Genomic DNA, 19,509 nt, shown 5'->3' on the forward strand with positions numbered 1-19,509 from the left:
TCCCATCTTAAGGTGCTGCTTTTCCTAAATAACCTTGTGGCCTTTGTGTTGACCTCTGCCACCCCATTAACAATAAGAGTAAACCCCTGGCGCAGCATCACCCCAGACATGAGCCAACCTAACATCCATCCCAAGGGGACACAAAGACACTTCTAAAGGATCACTAATGATGAAGGAGAATGATGATCTTAGAGGCACTGATGGAGGTCAGGGGTCTGGGTTGAGGTGGGGTCCTGAGGGTCCAGGCAATGAGGACCCTTCCTAGGTCTACCTGTATTAAGTGGGCTTGGTGTTCAGCTGTCTCTGAAGATTGACTTGTACAAGGAGGACTGTTAGGGGAGACTGATTCTGAAAAGGAATTTCCTCCTTTTCTCCCTGCCCACAGCAGGGCAGCCTCGTGTGTGTTCAGGGCAGGACAGGCACTTTGCAAAGAGAGAGCTACTTGTAGAGGACAAAAGGGGTGAAATATCAGAGGGATTCACAGGTGTGTGGTTGTAACTGTGTGATGGAAATTAAAAAGGGGAAAGCTGCTCCTCTGGCTCTGCCACTGGTGACAGAAGGTTTATGGGGGCTGATAATTGCACTCAGGGGAAAGGGGGGACAAGACCAAAGCAAAAGGAACTTCATGAGGGACTAGGGTGGTATAATCACAGAATATCTCAAGTTGGAAGGGACCCATAAGGATCAGTGTATCTCCCTTTTTAAGATGCAGACAATGAGCCTCCTCTGTAGGGCCGAGGAGAGAGAAGGTGAAGGGATAAACAGGGATAGCAAAGGTCAAGAGTGGATGGAGGAGGCCCTGCTTTCTCTTCCCCTCCCTGAAGCCTTTTGCCGTGCACTTGGTGAAAGTCAGGGAGATCCCAGCTGTCCTGGCAGGCAGGTGGGCTGCTCTGCTCCGAAGTGTTGACAGGGCAGCTGTGAGTCCTTGGGTCCTACCACGTCCTGTCCAGCACAGGTCCTGGGAGACACTTGAGGCTGTCAGCAGAGGAGACAGCGACCAGGATAACAAGGGTGGTTCCTGCAGTAAGAGTCATGAAAATGATGTTGATACACTGTGGTAGGATCCATCTCCCTCTGAACATCGGTGGTAGCCAGCAGCCCCAGCCCCCAGAGGAAGCAGATAGCAGGCAGTGCTATCCCATCTCCTGTGTTCCCCATTCATGCAGAAATCCCCAGCACCTCCATTTCCTCTCTCAGTAACTTCAGGAGAAGACCCAGAATAAAGCCACCCCTCTTTGCTCTTTCTCATACCGGGTCCCATCTGCTGCATATCTGCTGACATCTGCATTTGGCAGAAAGAGCATCTCAGGGAAATTAACCTCTGGCTGAACCTGACACATCCACTATTTGATTTTATGGTAAATATCCTCTGTATGGACTTCACTAAAATTCTTGTTAAAGTAGAAAATTAATAACAAAGCTGGAAAAGATGGGGGTTTGTAGAGGAAATGCAGAGTGGGCAAGGAGCTCACCCACAGGGACTCAGTGAAGGTAGAAGTGGAGGTGATGGGCTGAAGGTACATGCCTAGTGTAGCTGTTCAGTGGTCAATATGGGGAACTGTCTCCTTGTGGGGAACACTCCTCTGAAGCATTTCCCTTCAGTGCCTGCCAGCAGACAGACTGTGGAGGTGGTCTTCTGGGTGGGACCTGCCCAAGGTGGGAATGGGAAAACTTAGAAAAAGAGGAATCCAAGATCACTATGGAGGGGGCCAGCTAGGGACACTGCCTGAGAGCCAAGGGGAGTTCTCAGGAAATTCTGAACTTTGATGGCCTCTGCCTTAGCTAGCTACATTTAGCCATTGGCTTTTCAGCAGACTAGGTGCATTTGAGAAACGTCTTCCTCCTCAGTGGGCCTGTCTGAAATACAAGCAAAACTCTACCTTGAAAAGGCATCAAAATAGATGTTGAGTCACACAGGTCTGTATAGGGCACGTAATGGAAAATGATGCATGTTGCACTGCAGGAAAAGAGTGGACTTAAGGTATGCAGCACAGTCAGATGAGCTGGATTGCTCACTCTTCTGTTCCCATTAGCACATCCATTCTGCCCATCTGTTAACACTTTATTGTGCTATCTTATTCCATTCCATCCTTTTCCAGCCCATACTCCTTCTGCAGTGTAGCTGATGTGTTGCCTTCAGAGAATATTAAATGTCCCTCCTAACCCTCATTTCTTTTAAAGTCAAAGGGGCTGCACTATTCAAAGCCAGCACTGATGAAGAGTCCTCCTTTCATCAGAGAGCCTTTGCAAACTGACTCATCCACCCCAGTTTGGGCACTAGATGCCACCTGGGTAGGTGTCTTGACTAGCCTTTTTTTTAGTCTTGCACTGAATACATCTCCACAAGGCCCAATTGTATGCAGAACTATCAAGGAGGTTCATCGGGCTGGGTGAATGGTCATTGCAGCCTCATCTTTGAGTGGTGCAGTTATGCATCTCACAGAGTTTCAGTTCTGTCACCCAGAGGGTTAAAAAAACAAAGTGTGCGTGAAAAATCATGTTACTCCAATTCACAACGTCTCATCCCTGCCAAACTGAATTATGCTATGTGCCTTCCTATGCCTTGTTTTTACTCTTGCAGTTATCACCTGCCATCATGACAGAATGGAATGACTGATGCCATGTATATCCAAATGATTTTGTATTTAATAAAGAACCAGTCATACACCTGGATTTCCCATGCTTACGGCATTTGGATCTCATAATCACAGAAAGACTTCAGCTGGAAGGGATCTCTGGAGGTCACCTCACACAACCTTCTGCTCCAAGCAGGACTAACTTCAAAGCTAGAGCAGATCTAGCAGGGTTTTCCCCAGTCAAGTTGTTGTGGTTTAAACTCAGTCAGCAACTAAGCACCACACAGCTGCTCACTCACTCTCCCAGCTCCCCAGTGGGATGAGGGAGAGAATCAGGAAAAAAGTAAAACCCATGGGTTGAGATAAAGACAGTTTAATAGGACAGCATGGGGGGGGGGGGGGAGAGATAATAGAATGTACAAAACAAGTGATGCACAATGCTCACAATTGCTCACCACCTGCCAGCTAATGCCCAGCCCATCCCCGAGCAGCGATCACTGCTCCCCAGCCAACTCCCCACAGTTTATATCCTTAGTGTGACTCCATATGGTATGGAATAGCCCTTTGGGCAGCTGGGGTCAGCTGTCCTGGCTGTGTCCCCTCCCAGTTTCTTGTGTGCCTGGCAGATCATGGGAAGCTGAAAAGTCCTTGACTAGTGTAACCACTACTTAGCAACAACTAAAATATCAGTGTGTTATCACATTATTCTCATCTTAAATCCAAAACACAGCACTATACCAGCTACTAGGAAGAAAATTAACTCTATCCCAACCGAAACCAGGACACAAGTTTTGGAAATCTCCAAGGACAGAGACTCTACCAGCTCTGGGCACCTCCTCCAGTGGCTGATGTCCTCTTGGTTAACAATTTTTTTTCTGGTGCGCAATCACAGTTTCCCTCGTTGCAATCTGTGTGAGCTGTCTCTTGTCCTTTTGCTATGCACCTGTGAGATGAGTCTGGCTGCGTCTTCATTATGACCCTCCTTTCAGGTAGTTGAAGACAGAAGTTTCATTGTCCCTAACACCTCCTCTTCGCTGGGTTGAAGAAGCCCAGTACCTTCAGCTTCTTCTTGGACATCATGTGCCTCCATTCCCGATCATCTTACTGGCCCTCCGTTAGATTCTCCAGTTTGTCAGACCTCCCTTGCCCTGGGGAGCCTCAAGGTGGGCACAATGCTGAGATGTGTCTCAGAGGTGATGAGTCAAGGGGATGAATCACTTCCCTAGACCTCTGGCTGTTTTCTTGCTAAAACAACTCAGTATGTGGCTGGCCATCTTCACCACATGGACACACTTCTGACTCCTGTCAAACTTGTCTACCAGGTCTTTTTAGGGAGCTGCTCCCCAAGTAGTTGTCTCTCACCTGTTTGGTTGCATGGGGTTATTCCATCCCAGAGGCAGGAGCAGGCATCTGTCTGTGTTGAACTTCATGAGATCCCTCTTGACTGATTCCTGACATTTATTGATATATCTCTAAATGGCAGCTGTCTTTCCCAGGACTGACTGCACCACTTTTGAAACATTCCTGAACTACTGGCATGGCTTCCCAGATTTAAGTCCATATTAACACAGGATTTGATACTAGAAAGCAGCAAGGTTTGTTTAACAAATCCAGCTCATGCCCACGCGATGATACAGATGGTCATCATCTCTAAAAACAGTGGAGTCAGTCATCTGCTGTGCTGAATAAGGTCACGTCCCTGGGGTGGCTACAAGAATTAATGCAACTGCACAAACTCAGCAGGGCTCACTGCAGCAAGGATTTCTTTCTTGGCTGTGTTTTAACAACATGTGACAGTAAAGGCTGGGATATTGGCAATATCTGTCTGACCAGGGTCTCCCAGAGTGACAGCAGATGGAGTAAAGACAGTCTGCCCTTGAGGCATGTCTGGGATTGTCCCTTATTTGCTACTGGAAAAGTATCGAACAGTGTCCAAAGAGGACATGGTCTTCACCAAAAACTCAGAATGGACAAGAGGCCCACAGAGGCAGGACTGCACTTGCTGTAGGTAGGAGGGCACTTGCTGGATCAGAGCAAAGGCCCATCTCCCCAGGGTACCTGCCATTGGAGACACCACAGTCAGGAAGGTGGGTCTCCCAAAATGAGGTCTGCCTCTTATGTTTCAGATGTGCTAGACCTGGGAAATCAGAGCAATTGCACAGAATCAATTGTGGCAGTGGGGATGGGGTTCTGCAGAAGGTGCTGGACTACAGATGTGGCACTGGAGGGTGCTGGGCTGTACTGGGGTACTAGGTCTGCACAGGTGATCCCCAGGCACCAGCACCAGGTGGAAGCTGTGAACCAGAATGACATTGCAGATGGAGAGGCCACCTCCAAATGCTGCAAGAGGCACCCACGCTACATTAGAGCGTGCCATGTGGAGCTGGCCACAGCCACAGTGGGGACCAGCACTACATCGTCTCCCTGGTCAAGGCTGGCCAGGGAGCATTTGGGATGTGGCGAGGTGCAGACAGGGTGTGCTTTGGCAAGAAATTCTGGGAGGATGGGGTGGTGATGTGCCTGCTATGGGGACTGAGGATGCCCAACCCAATGTGGAGTACCAAGACTGGGTGGGGGGAAGCCCATAAGCAAAAGAGCAAAGAACACACTGAAGCTCTGAGCTTCAAGGGAGCTCTCCCTTCTCCCGGCACTCATCTCAGCTACCCCCATTCCCCTTTTGTGCTGGTTTTGGCTGGGGTAGAGTTAATTTTCTTCATAGTAGCTAGTATGGTGCTGTGTTTTGGCTTTGTGATGGAAACAGTGTTGATAATATAAGGATGTTTTCGTTATTGCTGAGCTTATTGCATGTTCTCAGCAGCAGGCATCCACTTTCCTCCATGAGCATCCAGTCCTTGGCCAGAAGGGAAGAGGCACTAGGGAGGACAACCCCCCCACTCCCCATGTCCTGGTTCAGGCAAGCCCTTCAGCTTACACCTAGGTTTTGCTGGTTTTCAGAGACTTGGCAGTTGTGTGGTAAAGTAAAACAGGACTAACCTGGAGATTAACCTGGGGAAGCTGGATGTGGAGGTGCTGTCAAACCCTCTGTCCTTCCCTGCTGGGAAGTCACTTCTCTCCATTTCAGAGAGGATTTACAGGCCAAAATTAAAACCAACAACAACAAAGTGTGGGACCCCTGCAACCTGATTGTGTAGCTGTGACAGGTACGCTTCATCCCCCCGCCCCCCCCCCCCGATAAAGATCGGGGCTTTTGGCATGGCGATCACCGGCTTTTCGCGCCTTTTGTGCTCTGCAGTGCCCCCAGACACGTACACGCCTCGGCAGGGGAGCAGAAGAGGCGGGACCCCTTGGTCACCAGACAGGGTCCACAGCCACCGAGGCGCCTTGGCTCGGAGAAGCTTCTAGGTCATGACCAGTTATAACCACAGCTCGGATCCGACCCAGGCTATAAATGGGGCTTCGCCGGAGACCCCCTTTGAGCGTGGTCTTCTCGAAGCAGGAGGCTGTGTTTGGGACTTCTCCCCTCGGGTTGGGATGCCACCTGAGGAAACTGTCCGGGATTGAGTGCCCTCACCTCCTGTGGTGAGTGATTTCTCCTGGATATATCCTTGAGTGATATCCCCACACACCCCCCGGGGTGAGCGATTATATCTTCTGGGGACCCACGAGAGAGAGAGTGAGTGAGTGTGTGTGTGCACTTTGGATCATCGTTCTTGTGTGGAATTCTTGCTGTGTAGTAACAATACCCCAACTGACACCTCGAACCTGTTCTATGTTAAATGTTATTGGAGTGTTGATTGCTTTCGGTTTACCCCTGTTTCTCATTGGTTTCTGTTGTGTGGTTTGGGCTGTTTTGTGACATGAAGTTGTTTGAGCTTGTCCCTCATTTGAGTTAGTTTTAGTGTACCTCCGTGACAGTAGTGCCATGTCATCATTAAAAAGTGTGGGGTTTTAATAGCATCTGGCTGGTCTGGGGGAAATTCAGTGTCCTGTTACTGTGTTATAAATAGTGATAAACCCGTGTCTTGCCATATAAATCTATCTTCTAATATCTTTAGATACTTCACAATCATTAATGAAATGCAGAGGAGAAGGATTAAATTTGTACTCTATGCTTTCTAAAGAAGGCCTGAAGAGATTAGAAAAATCAGTACTTTTTCTGCTTGTTCTTTTATTAGAAATTCTGGCCCTGTGCATGCAGCTTTTCTTGGAAGATGCTAGGGTCAATTGGAGAGCTGGTTAGACTGTAATAATAAAGATTTCATGCAAATGAATCATAAAAACACCATCTCCAGATATTTTTTGTCGAAGTTTTGAGTATAATGAATCGGATCTTGTTTTCAAATAAGGAAAATTTTCTTAAGTATTGTGCTATTAGTGCGTCTGCATTGCTGCTTCTTTTCATTGGTGTTGAAAAATCTATATCTGATTTTGTACATCCTGTGATTTCCCTGAGCAATCAGAGAGACCAAGAGACATTTTAAGCCCTCCTTTCTTAAAGTGCTGCGGTTACTTCGCAGAGACCTTGCTTTGTCCATTCAAGTGTGATTTAAAGGGAACTGCAGCACCTAAATCGAGGAAAACGACCAAGACATTTTCCCTACACTGGCTACATCTGAGAGTGAAGACGCTTACCATGGTGTGAGGCCCCTGTTCAAGCCCAAAGATTCCCACCCTGGGCAAAGAACCAAAGGATTACTTAAAAATACATTTTTGTCAAACTAGCTGTATTCTGTTCTGGGTTTTATTGTGCGGGTGGATGACATAAAGTGTCTGTGCTTCAACATGTTGAACTCAATATTTCGATAGGCCTTGAGATGCCCTGTGGTGGCAGAGATGATGCAACAGCCTGTTGGGTAGTGCTGATGCTGCTGCACGCCTCCCCAACCCACACAGGCTGAGCTGTCCAGGGACAACCCATGCCATGGCACAGGCATCTCTGTGGGGCTGGGGAGTGATAAGCTTGGTTGTGGCATTTGTCCTCTCCAGCACCAATGGCAGGAGCAGGTTAGAAGAGAGATGTCCCCTTCTTGCTCGGTTCATGGCCATGAAGTCGGAACAGCCTGTTGGTGTTGGAGACCTGGGGGGAGATCACACTTTGTCTCAGGCAGCAAGAGGTGAGGTGCCAGGGTGGATGCAGCCCCAGGGTGGAGAAGGGGCACTACAAGGCAGCCTGCAGCAAGGGGGAAACCCTCCTACAATGCCCTGACCCTCTCTGTCTCCTCACCTTGTCACTGTCCCTGCCAGAGGCTCTGTGAAGCCCTGGCCAGGCTCAATATCCCACAGGGTCAATGTGGGCAACTATCTCCAGCTACCTTTGCACATCTCCAGTGCTTGTTGCTCAGCCCCCTTGATCTCCAGAGACCTGCAGGGACTTGTGCCCTGTCATACACCCACCTACTGCCCCCAGCCCAGATCCTGCACTTCTTAACCTTTGTTCTCAGACTTTTTTTTCATCCAGTTTCCTTGCCCCAGACTACCATCACTTGGCCTCCCTACTCTTATGTCCCCATCCTTTCCCTGGCAGGATCCTTTGGGGTTTTTTTCTACTGAAGGTGCCAACCTAGTCACCGCACCTCAGAAACACTCTGAATTTGCTGCAGCTGGCTGTCTAGGGGACATGCAAGCTGCAAGTGGCAGGCTGGCCTGTCATGTAGCTCCAGTGACCCACCCACCATGACTGCAACTGATTCTGCACAAAGACTGTCCTTTTGCTCTCCAAAGAGCCCTTCAGAAGTAGCTGCTAAAATTGAACCATGTGTGCCATGAGAGCATCCCTTGACATTTGCCTCTGTGCAGGCACCTACCATAACCTCCCTGCAGGTATCTCGGGTCTCCTCCCTTCTCCTGTTGCTTTCTCTGCAGTCCTGTGGGGCTGAATAGTTAGCACAGCCATAATATCTGGCATAACCATAACTGCAACAACAGGGCTCTGCACTGTGTCTGTCTTCTGCTAATGGCGAGGGCAGCCCCATCTCCAGAGCTCAGCCAGGAACCTGGCCATGGCAGCTACAGCCACCTCCTGCATGAGAGGGGGGGCTGGTGCAGCAGCCTCATGAGATTCCTGCCACCTCCTGGGTGCTAGGGGCATGAATAATATGCCAAAGTATTTTCTGTAACATGCAGCAAGGTCGTTGTGTGTCAGGAGCCAAGCAAACCCCTGCTTGCAGGGCCCTTACCTAGACTTAGCAAATTAACCAGATTCTTCCCTCTGCTCCTCGCTACCAGACAATAACATATGTTCACAACTCAGCACATGGTGCTAGTCTCTGACTAAAAGCCGTCCCATCCCATATCCAGGGCTGATGGTTTAGGTATCTTTCCCAGTTTGCAATGCAGTATTTTTTTTTGACAGAAGAGTTTCTTAAGGTTTTTTTTTTTCCCAGGGTCATAACCACTGCTATTGAGGACATCTGGAAGGGTGAAAGGGCAGGCAGCGGGGCTGCATCACCCAATGGTCTTTAAGACAATTGCATCTGAAAGCTACATGACAACATCCAGCCAAAGCCAGCTCAAGGCTTCTCAGCAGACCAGGCAAAATCCACTTTTGTGGCTGTGGGACAGTTGTATGGAAAGACAGGGGTGAGCAGGGGTTATACCTGGGCTGCTGATTGAAGCGAAACGTGGAAGGGGAAGGAGGACTGTGAGAGAGCAGGGAGAGATCTGCATGGGCTCTAGGAGGGGCTTCCTCCTCCATTCAGCAAGCACACACATGCACCCTCGTTCAGCCTTCCTGCTCACACCCCCAGTGCCACCCCGGCTTCTGGGGACAATGAATGACAGGACCACAAGGATCAAAGAACCTGTCCTACAACCATGATCTCAGGATATTAGTAACCTGATCAATCTACGCCAAGAGAAATTATACCAGTGTACTGCTTATAATTAAAGATCAACGGACTGTGCGGTGAATTTCTGCTTAGCAAAGAGTAGAACAATTACCATCTATCAGACTTTTTTGCACTGTACTTGTCATGTTCTGAAGGCCTAACGCTGTACTTTAAATGAAGAAATTGCCCACCCTGGAACATGGTTTCTCGTGTAACTGCTTTGATATTTAACTTTTCTATGCCTCCATATTAAATCATTCTGCACTTAAACAGACAGCCAGTGTGAAAGTGCAGGGGAGCAATGCCTCCTCCCCAACAGCTGAAGGACTCTGTGAGGTTGGCACAAGGTAAGATAAGTGTACATCAGGACTAGGGGAGTATGGGGATGATAAAGGTCTAATAAGGTTGGTTGAAGCCCTGATGTAACCAGGGAGCTGTGTCATTTGCTGCAGTGGTGTGTGCGTCATGGCCAGCAGTTTTCCTGAGCTGGTGCACAGTGATGCCACTGCTGAGGCTGGGAATGGCATGGCCAGGCATAGAGGAGCAACAGACCTCAAGGACAACTCAGCTTGACAGCCAGGAACTCTACATGCAACACAGGGCGATATCAAACCCTGACTGACTGTGGTCCCGAGTCTTCCCTGTCTGCAGAGCAATTTTACTTGGATTACAGACCTTTCCCCACTACTGCAAAATAGCCCCCACCAGTCACAATGTTGGACAGAAAGTTGATTGTCCCTTTAACCAGCGAGCTATCTTCCAAATGGCCAAGCACCAGAGACACGTCTCTAATCCCAAATTCCCTGTCATCTCTCTCCATCCTAGCACTTTCCTCCACATCTAGTTCACCAGCACTAGTCTTTTCACACTCCTATGATCAAAGGAGACTAATTTTGCTATACTAAAACCCAAGGATAAACTGGAGGACATTCCCAGAGCTGTGCTAAGTTTGCAGGAGAAATCCCAGAAGCAAAGAGACCTGTATGTGAGGAGCAGGAGCAACCGACACTGGTCTTCACATGGGATTTCACCCCATGTTGGCAGCCACAAGAGTAACAGAAGAGAAGCAAGAAATTTGAGTTAAACCTCACTTAGGAACAGCTGCAGTGAGATTAACACCATTAATTACTATAGTTAGTGTTATCAAGAGAACGAGGATAAATTCATAATGTCGCGAATGCCACCGCCTTGCAGGGTACCACACTTACTGGCTGCAGCTGGCCAGTGCAGCTGTGTGGAGAGGACAACAGGGCTGATGCGGTGCCTGGAGGGTGGTGGGTGCCACTGCTGGGCACTGCCTCCCTCTGGGTGTGGCAGTGCTGGTCAGGGTGGTCAGTGTGGACCAGGCCTCTGAGTTTCCTTTTTAGCTGGTTTTCAGGAAAAAATACGTGTGCTTTAAATACACCTTAAGCTGCCTGTGAATTCAACCCAAACCTGCCAGCACTGCACCTGAGCTGAGCTGGGTTACCAAAGCAGGGAGAACAGCATCCACCCAAGGCACTTCTCCCAGGCACAGGTAACAGCTTCATCCAGTTCCCCGCCCTCTCTGCCCACAGGATCTGACCCTCCAGGTGTGCCTCAGGCACCAGCTGTCTAAATATTTATGTTGTGCCACTCTTTTCTGTGTTGCCTCTCTTTGCCTGTATTTGCCAGTCATCAAAAGAAGGGCTTCATGGTTCGCCCCACTGAATTCACAGGTGATCCTGGTTGCAGCCTGCTCTAGGAGCTGAGACCAACCAACCACACCTCTGCTGCTCACACTTCGATCTCCCTGCTCCTTACAGGGCAACAGCCAGCACATGCCCCCTTCAAGGACTAGACTGTGAGAGGTAGTCACCTTTTCTCCCTTTTTACTGGGTTTTTGGTTTATATATCTGCTGTCTTTACTACTCAGACTGTGTTCTTGGTTGCCCACCGTACAGCCCTCCACAGCCCAGCCCTTAGCCCAGGCCCCCATGGACCCCACCCAGGAGAAGCAGGCGTTCCTGGGCAGAGATCGCTCTGGCCTCTTTGGGATGCTGAGTCAGGAGGAGGTGGGCAGGGTCCTGGAAGCGCCTCTTTCTCTCCCATGGATCTCACCCCAGGGATTTTTTTCACCTCACCGTCTCCCAGACACACTCTCTCATATTCTGCCCTCATGGTGGTTACAGCTGCCTTGGTCACAGTTTTTCTCTGGGGAGAAAGGAGGGTGAAGCACAATAATTTCTACCCTAAACAAGAAATGAGTCCTTGGACCCCAATGCTCATGTATCACCTAAATAGGAGTGGTTCAGTACTCGGTGCTTGGTCTTCTCCCTACCAGTGTCCCCTCCCCCTTGTGAAAACCCTTGGGCCATACAACCTCTGCTAACCTTCTCCACTGCCAATCCACAGGCTATAACCTGGAGTATGTGGCGACTGAGCGATTGGTCCATGCTTTCCAGAGTTAGATTTAACTTGGAGACACCAAAGCCAGTGTTGTGAGGCAGATACTGGGGCAAGCCCGCGAACATATCTGCAGCCTGTGGGACTCAAAGATCCCAGCACAGCCTGAGGAGTGAAGGGGATGAGGATGTGAGCACTGGAAGTGGAGCGCTGCCCATTACACTTCAGTCAGGTTTGCTTTGGACAAACTAAGAGCTAACGTATTCAGGACTTTACTGAGCTCTCATCATCACCTCTCCATCACCTCTCCTTCATTGCCTCTCCACGATCCCCATTTTCCATTGTAAATGCTACACTCAGGCCCCAAAGTGGAAGTGTCTGTTCCTGTTTCAGAAGTGGTCAGATGCCAGACAGCACCTGAGGCAATTGAACTTCTTCTTAACATGAAATCGCTTAAGTGGAAAACCAGAGTGACCTTCTTTAGCAGCGAAATTGCTGAATGTTTTATTTGCTTCTGAGGCCCGAGGTTCCCTCAAGGGGTGCCCTTGTGTTGCACTGTTGTGTGCAAGCCCACGCCTGCCTGGAATGGGCGACCTTCTTCTTCCTAGTTACACTTGAACATCATCAAAGGCAAGGCTTTCTCAGACAAACAGACCCAAGAAATTAGGGACAGGATGAGAAAGACAAGGGACCTCATCCCTAGGAACAAATCCTTCCTTAATTAGTCATACGGGTCCAAAGACCTTACTGCAACAAAATGATCTTCACAGGGCTCATGTCTACAGTTGTACTTCTGTATTCACCTTGCTCCCCTCTTTCGGGATGTTAAACTCCACCACCTTATGGTTGCTGTTGCTGTTGTAAAGGCTGATCTCCACCTTCACACCCCCAACCAGCTCTTCGTTGTTTCTGAGTAACAGATCCAGCAGTGCACCTCCTGGTTCATTGATTATCAGCATGAAGAGGTTGTCTCCAACGTGCTCCAGAAGTCTCCCGGATTGCTTGCACCCAGCCCTGTTGCCCTTCTACCCCATCGGGGTGGTTGAGGTTCCTGATGAGCACCAGGACCTGTGATCACGAGGCTTTTTCCAACCAAAAGGTTTCATTTGCTTCCTCTCCTTGATCAGGCAACGGTTATCTGCATTAGTCCATCCTCTGAGCCTTACCCACAAGCTCTTGGCTGGCTCATTGCCTGTCCCTAGGCATGGCCTGTGCTCTCCAGCCACTGCTTTGCACAAAGCATGCACACCCTCCTCTTGTCTCTCCTGAACTGCCTGCATCTGGCCATGCAACCTATCCCACCCATGGCACCTTTGTCTCTCCTCAAAAGTCCTTATTCCTCAGACTCAGTAAATGGATGTTAAAATAAAGCAGATATTAATATTTGAATGAAACAAATGGAAATGTTGTATGGCTTGCAAACCTCACAGAATTGATGTCAATGCACCTGAAATGGTGCTTTGCCCACAGCAAACCCTGGGCTGGTTTGAAGAGGTATTGAGATGTGCATTGAAGAGGACTTCTGAGGGAAAGATTACTTGAGTCCTTAGCATGGGAGCTGTGACCAGGATTAGTTAACCCAGTGAGGACTTCCTGGATCCAACCAGCCATCCCCCTCTTTCACCCTCACCAGCACAATCAAGGAGACACCCCCCAGGCCTGTGCCCATGGCCCTCACCCAAGAGCCATGTGGTCTCCAGGCATGCTGGGGGTCTCCCCCGGCTGTGTCCTTGTGCGCACAGGGGTTGCCTGCTGGGTGCTTCTGGACTCTCCTCTTCCGGGTTGCAAAGGAAGATGATTTTGTGCCTGCCATTTCCACATCAGCATGACCCATCTGTTTTACCTTCACGTTGAGGTCCACAATAAATCTATGCTTTCCATCAGACTGTTCCCCAGACCAGTGCTTCCTGTTCTGTCTTCGTGCATTGATTATTCCAGAGCCAGGAAGATAACAGGCAGCGTCCCTACTAGAGAGCATCCTATGCTTTCAGGTGGATCTCCAGTTTGTCCAGGTAAATTTGAATTTTAATCTTGTCTTTATAGTTTCTCATAACTTAATGTCTTTTTCAAATTTCTGCCTACTCCATATTCCATCTTCCACAATGGCATTGGTTACTAATGGGAGTGGGTGAAGGATGAATCTGTCCAGGCCCCCCCTTTCCATGCACCCTTCTGCTTTGACAGTGAGTGGCCACCCTCAGAGTACAGCTTTCCCACCAACAGCCCAGCCAAGTGCTGGAACCAGGTGCAGCAACTGACCCTGCTGGTGCATGGGTCATAGCACATGGGATGGCTGAGCTGATCAAACCACATGCTTCTAGTTAGCTCCCCTCCTCCTGGTTGCTCATTCCCAAGGTGCAGCTCTTGGACCATCCTGCCTTTCCTCCCAACACCTCCTTTGGAAGCTTGCAAGACCCTGGGGCGGTAACACAAACCTTCAAGGCTGGACATGTAATGGGGAGCAGAGCTGCTGGTCCACTGAGCTGGCTGGCACTGTCCCACTTTGCACAAGCTCTCAAGAAAGTGATGCTCCACACTGCGTTACCCTGCATGTGACAGTTCCTGGGCTCCAGGTCAGCAGTGGAAACTGTAGGTATATGATGAAACCCCATATAAATCCTAAGCAACACAGACATATTTACTAGATATGTCATGGCACTTTCTAACAGGAATAATGTTACCTTCATCAATAATTTAATTCAATGACTGTTCCCTCATAAGAAACCAAGACATTGTATGGGCTTGGATGAAAAATCATGGAATAATCTTATTTTTAATGCAGAAAGAAATAGACAGTGATTATTTACAGGGAAAAAAAAGCATGAAAGTACCAGTATCTCTAAGAAATCCCCATAAAACAATATAATCTGAGTAACACAGAGAGGAAGAGGGTTGGAGGATATGTCACAAGTGAGAAAGCAATCAGGAACTAGTGCATAACACAAACCTTTTAAAAATTAACATCCATGCTGTCCATATGTTGCATTATTTAACATGGCATGGTTACAATACACTTTGAGTTATCCAAGTTGTCAGCTCTGAACCAACTTCTTATGGCTCTAGAGATGTCTGGGACAGAGAAACATTTTGGAAAACATCCAGTTAAAGCCGCTGTTTGAGAGACTGGGACATGAGAGTTGGGGTGTCCTCTGTGTAAGATGTAGGGTTACACACAAGGCATCATCTCTGCAGTCTGGCAATAACAAGCCTTGGGTACCACTTGCAGAAGTGAGTCTGGTACTGCAGGATGCTCCACGGATGGTCCTACCCAGGCTGGTGCACAGCTAGCAGGAAACAGCCTGAAAACACCTCTCATACACTTACACCAAGTGATCTCTCAGCTGCTGAGGAGCTTCACTAGCCTGGGTTAGCTGAGCCCTCCATTCTCCTCACCCAGCCCTCTGAGGCCATGTCTTACCCAAAGGGGCAGGTCACAGAATCACAGCAGTGCTGTTGTGGGAACCTGTGGGGGTCTCCAGTCCAGCCTCCCATGTGGAGCAGGACTATCCCCAAAACCAGATCAGGTTGGCTATGGCTTTGTCTAGCCAGCTCTGGATGGAGGATGGAGATGCCCCACCTCTCTGGTGACCTGGCCCAGGGCTGCACTCTCCTGGGGAAGAAGGTTTTCTTCTTCCAGTCCTTACTGCATGTCCAGGCATCACCCCCTGCTGCATGCTGGGCAGTGGCCCCCTGATCACAGAGAAGAGCATAATCCACTTGCTCTGCAAGGCAATCTTTCCCCCAGAGTGCAGGCTATCTTGGGAGACCTCCCTCTCAGATGCTGCCTTGACCTCGTCCATCACCTGGAAGAGGAGGTGGCTGAGACTGGCCTCACAGCTCACATTCCAGGTCCCTCACTTGGCCCACGGCTGCACAGGTTCCTTCTTCCACCACCACTGGCTATGGTGAGCTTTCAAGGCACAGTGTTCGTGCAGGATGACGTGGGTCAAAGCATCTTCTGTCTCTGTAAAGCAGCTCAGGCAGCTAGTATCGGGCATGCTGCATTTAGTGACACTTCCCTGACAAACCCTTCCCCTCTACAATTCATCTGTGGCTCAAGGGCTCCTGAGCTGGAGCCGTTGTCTTTGTAACAGTACTGCTGGAGGGGTTTTCTTCTCAGATCAGTTTCTGAGAACTTGTAAGCCATTGGCCTCTGTACTACCCTACATAACCATGTCTGCATGCTTCACTGTGTGCCAAGGGGAGAATGACTAGTTGTGGTTTGGTTTGCATACACCAGTTTCTTCTGAAGTCCTCAGCTCTTATTCTGAAAGAGGTGACGGGAGATCTGAGCCCTCCAATCTGCCTGGGATAATCCTTAACACACTCCTCAGGCATCTTCCTTGGAGTTTGAGCTGTCCTTATCTATTCAGTCACTTCTCTTATACAAGTTATGGCATAACTTCTGTTATCTTTGTTGCCCTTTTCTGAACTCCTCCCAGGGATAGTTTACCTTCTTGAAACAGACAGGCAAGCTGCAGATGGCATCACTATACAGACAGACTAGGGATTTACACAGCATTGCAAATGTGTGTCTTGTATTCTTTTTAAGTGCTTTTCTAATAGTTTCTAACATTTGACTTGAATTCAGAGCCCACTGCTGTCTCAGTAAAATCGGGATCACTTTTTTTACTCTGATGGCTTCTCAATTCCAGTAACTTTCCTAGCCTTGCTGAGTAGCCATCGTGGCCTTCATAAAAAAAGATTTAAGCCTCCACTATGTTATCTTCAAACAGGCTTCATGCCTTCTGCAAGTACTTTACCCTTTGGCTTGTTCTTTTTTTGCATTTTTAACAGGATTTTTCATTTTGATTTTTCATCAAACACTACTCCAGATGACTTTGTTATTTTACTGCCCCTGCACAAATATCATATTAAATACAAGCAAATCAAATCCTGTGCACTAACTGGGCCATGTCAAATGTCACTTCTCCTCTTGTGGGTTCCCTACTCTGTGCTCCACAAAGCAGTCGTGCGTGGTATCCCTAAATTTAGCTTCAGCATCACACCCAGTCTCTACTGGGGTAACTGAAGTCTCCCTTGCTACCCCTTTTCCTGCTTTCAGCCTTTCCAATGTCCTGAGCCAGTTCTAACACTGTTCCTTAGCTTTTAGGCCTGTAATTTCATTTCAAAAGGGCCCTGTGTTATTTGTTGAGCCACTTATTTAACTAACGTGACTTCAACATTTCCTTAACACATGGCACCACTCCTACACTGACACTGGAGATCTCTGCTGTACACCGTACATCCTGGCATCAGAGTGACTTCCTTACACCAGGTGTCTGATGTAACATACTTTTTAGTGTCCTCATTTAAAACTAGGCTTTCAGCTCTTTCCTTCTGGCATCTGTGAGGAAGAATGAGCCACTTGCAGGGCCACTGGGCGTTAAATATGAAGCATCACAGCTCCTGTAACTCAGGATTCTGCCTAAGAGCCTCACCTGACTGCCTGCATCCCACTGGCTATCACAGAGGCACCTGCTCCTAAATCAATTAAGTTTTAGAAAGTCCCAGCAGCTATCTTTGAACTACAACCACATAAGCTCTGTCCTCATCCTTCTGATCCATCACACTTATCACTGCCTAAAGCAGATCTAACAATTTCTGCAGCATAAGCAGCAGGAGATTTCCTCTCTGCAACCATCCTTTCATTCCTCCAGTGCAGGAAATCACAGCTAATGCTACTCCATCAGTGCCTTCATCTCCCAACACCTGCCAGCTTTCTATTGCAACAATTAGCAAGAGTCAGTACAGCAACATCAAATACATCAGGAAGAGTTACAAGCACCTGCCTGGGATGAGCATTAGCAGTTTAAATGCCTTGGTAATAGATGATAAGAGCCCTCCCGCTGCCCACCAAGACTTTTTTATAAGTTAATAATGAAATGTGTGTGCCATGCAGGGGGCATGGGCGGCCAAATCAGCCCCATCTCCATGTTTATGCTAATAGCTCTGCAACAGCATGCTTGTTAGAGGTGCCCTGAAGGGCTGTGTGCACGTTACTCACTCCAGTGCTGCACACACCATCCTGGCCCTTCCTTGTGCCCTTATTCTGCTTCTACTTCAGTCTGAGTCTAAGTGCAACTTCCAGGTAAGTCTGTCCCCCATATGGCAGCCTCTTTCTCTGGATGCAGCAGAACCCTGTGCTACGTTGATGCCTGACTTCAGAGCACCTCCCAGCCCAGCCCGTCATTGAAAGGTCTCCACAGTGGAAGCTCAGTCACTTTCCTCCCATCACAACCCTGCACCCACCAGACATTTCCTATGTCCTTGTTGGAACCACCAGGTAGCAAAGCACAGGGCTCTCCAGACCCAACTATAACTGACCAGCTAGGACACAGCCCATGGGGACGGTTCTCTGCAGAGAGCTGTGAGCCCCACATCCGTATCCTGGCAAGAGGCAGACTCTTGCTTAAAGCAGAAAGCCAGCCCAGAGTCCTCTGAACACAACAGCCAGAGCAATGACTGAGGATAAGCAACGAGCTGCACCTGGCACAGGACTAGCAGAGGTGACAGGAACACCTAAGTTGTCCAAGAAGGTCATAGCAAAGGTCTCCTTTGCCCAAGCGTGCCCGGCAGTTGCTCCCCAAGGCACACTACAGCTACAGGACAGGGAATGATTTCTTCATGTTTTATCTGCAGCTGATTCTGCTGTTTCTTGTTTTCCACATCAATTCCCATCCCTTTTCTTTAGCTTGCCAACTTTCATCTCAAGAGTAGCACATGGCAGTACACAGCTGCATGGGAAAGGCTTCCTCAGCCTTTCTGTGCAACTCGGGTACCCCCTTCACCACGGTCCCAATTTGCTCCCATTGCAGATATTGCTCAGGCAGAGCCTTCCTTATGCTGCTGCTGATTTAGCAACATCCACTACCCGAACCTTCCTGTGAGCACCTCAGGAGACTTCTGAAGGTCTCTGTAAACATTAGAAACAGGCAGGCATGCTTGTAAAAAGATGGCTCTAGTAGGAACCTCATGGGCAATTGCATTTTATAATCATTTTCAGAAGTGACTCTTCAGAAGGCATCGCATCCCAGACTAAGGACGGTGCAAAATCCCCCACAAAGGGACCTTTACTCTCACTCAGCACATTTGCATTCATCCTACTTCTATTCCTGTAGACCTCAAAATCATCAAATTCTTCCTCTCTGATATACAGACAGACTATACCACTCTCCCCGGCATGCTACACCACAACATTTTATCAGAATATGTCAGGACTACACAGAAAATATTTTGAAAGACTACCATGTGTCAGGAACTTCCCCCATAACTCACTTCTGTTCTGATTTCACTTCACCCCAAACCACCTGGATGGAGCCAACAGAAGAGACAAAATGTGAACATGAACAATGCCCATATTTTATTTTACAGCTTCCCTGGACAATAAAAAAAAAGAAAAAATGATACCAAAAAGCAAAAATTCAGACTGTTGTGCCTGTTATGAACACCAACCGGCTGGTGCTGCCTACAGTTGGCAGCACAGTCCAGCCATCTGCAACCAGGCTGTGGTCTGTCTCACCACAGCTCTTTATTTACCATGAAACTTCAGAAACAAGTAACTGAGAGCAAAAAGCTGCAGCCAGTTGATCTTTGTTGTGCTGAAGACCACAGCCTTCCCACAGAGGAACAGGCGGATGTAACAACTGCCACAAACCAGGAGGACCCAGGGCAGGAAGTGTCACGTATCCTGACAGCCACCAAGAGCTTCGAGGGCTGGTTATGTCTTGTCCCCTGCCTCCTGCGCTGTGACAGCACAGGGCTTGTGCCTTCCCCAGGAC

Source organism: Ciconia boyciana, chromosome 21, assembly GCF_034638445.1.
Source record: "Ciconia boyciana chromosome 21, ASM3463844v1, whole genome shotgun sequence".
NCBI classification, from domain to species: Eukaryota; Metazoa; Chordata; class Aves; order Ciconiiformes; family Ciconiidae; genus Ciconia; species Ciconia boyciana.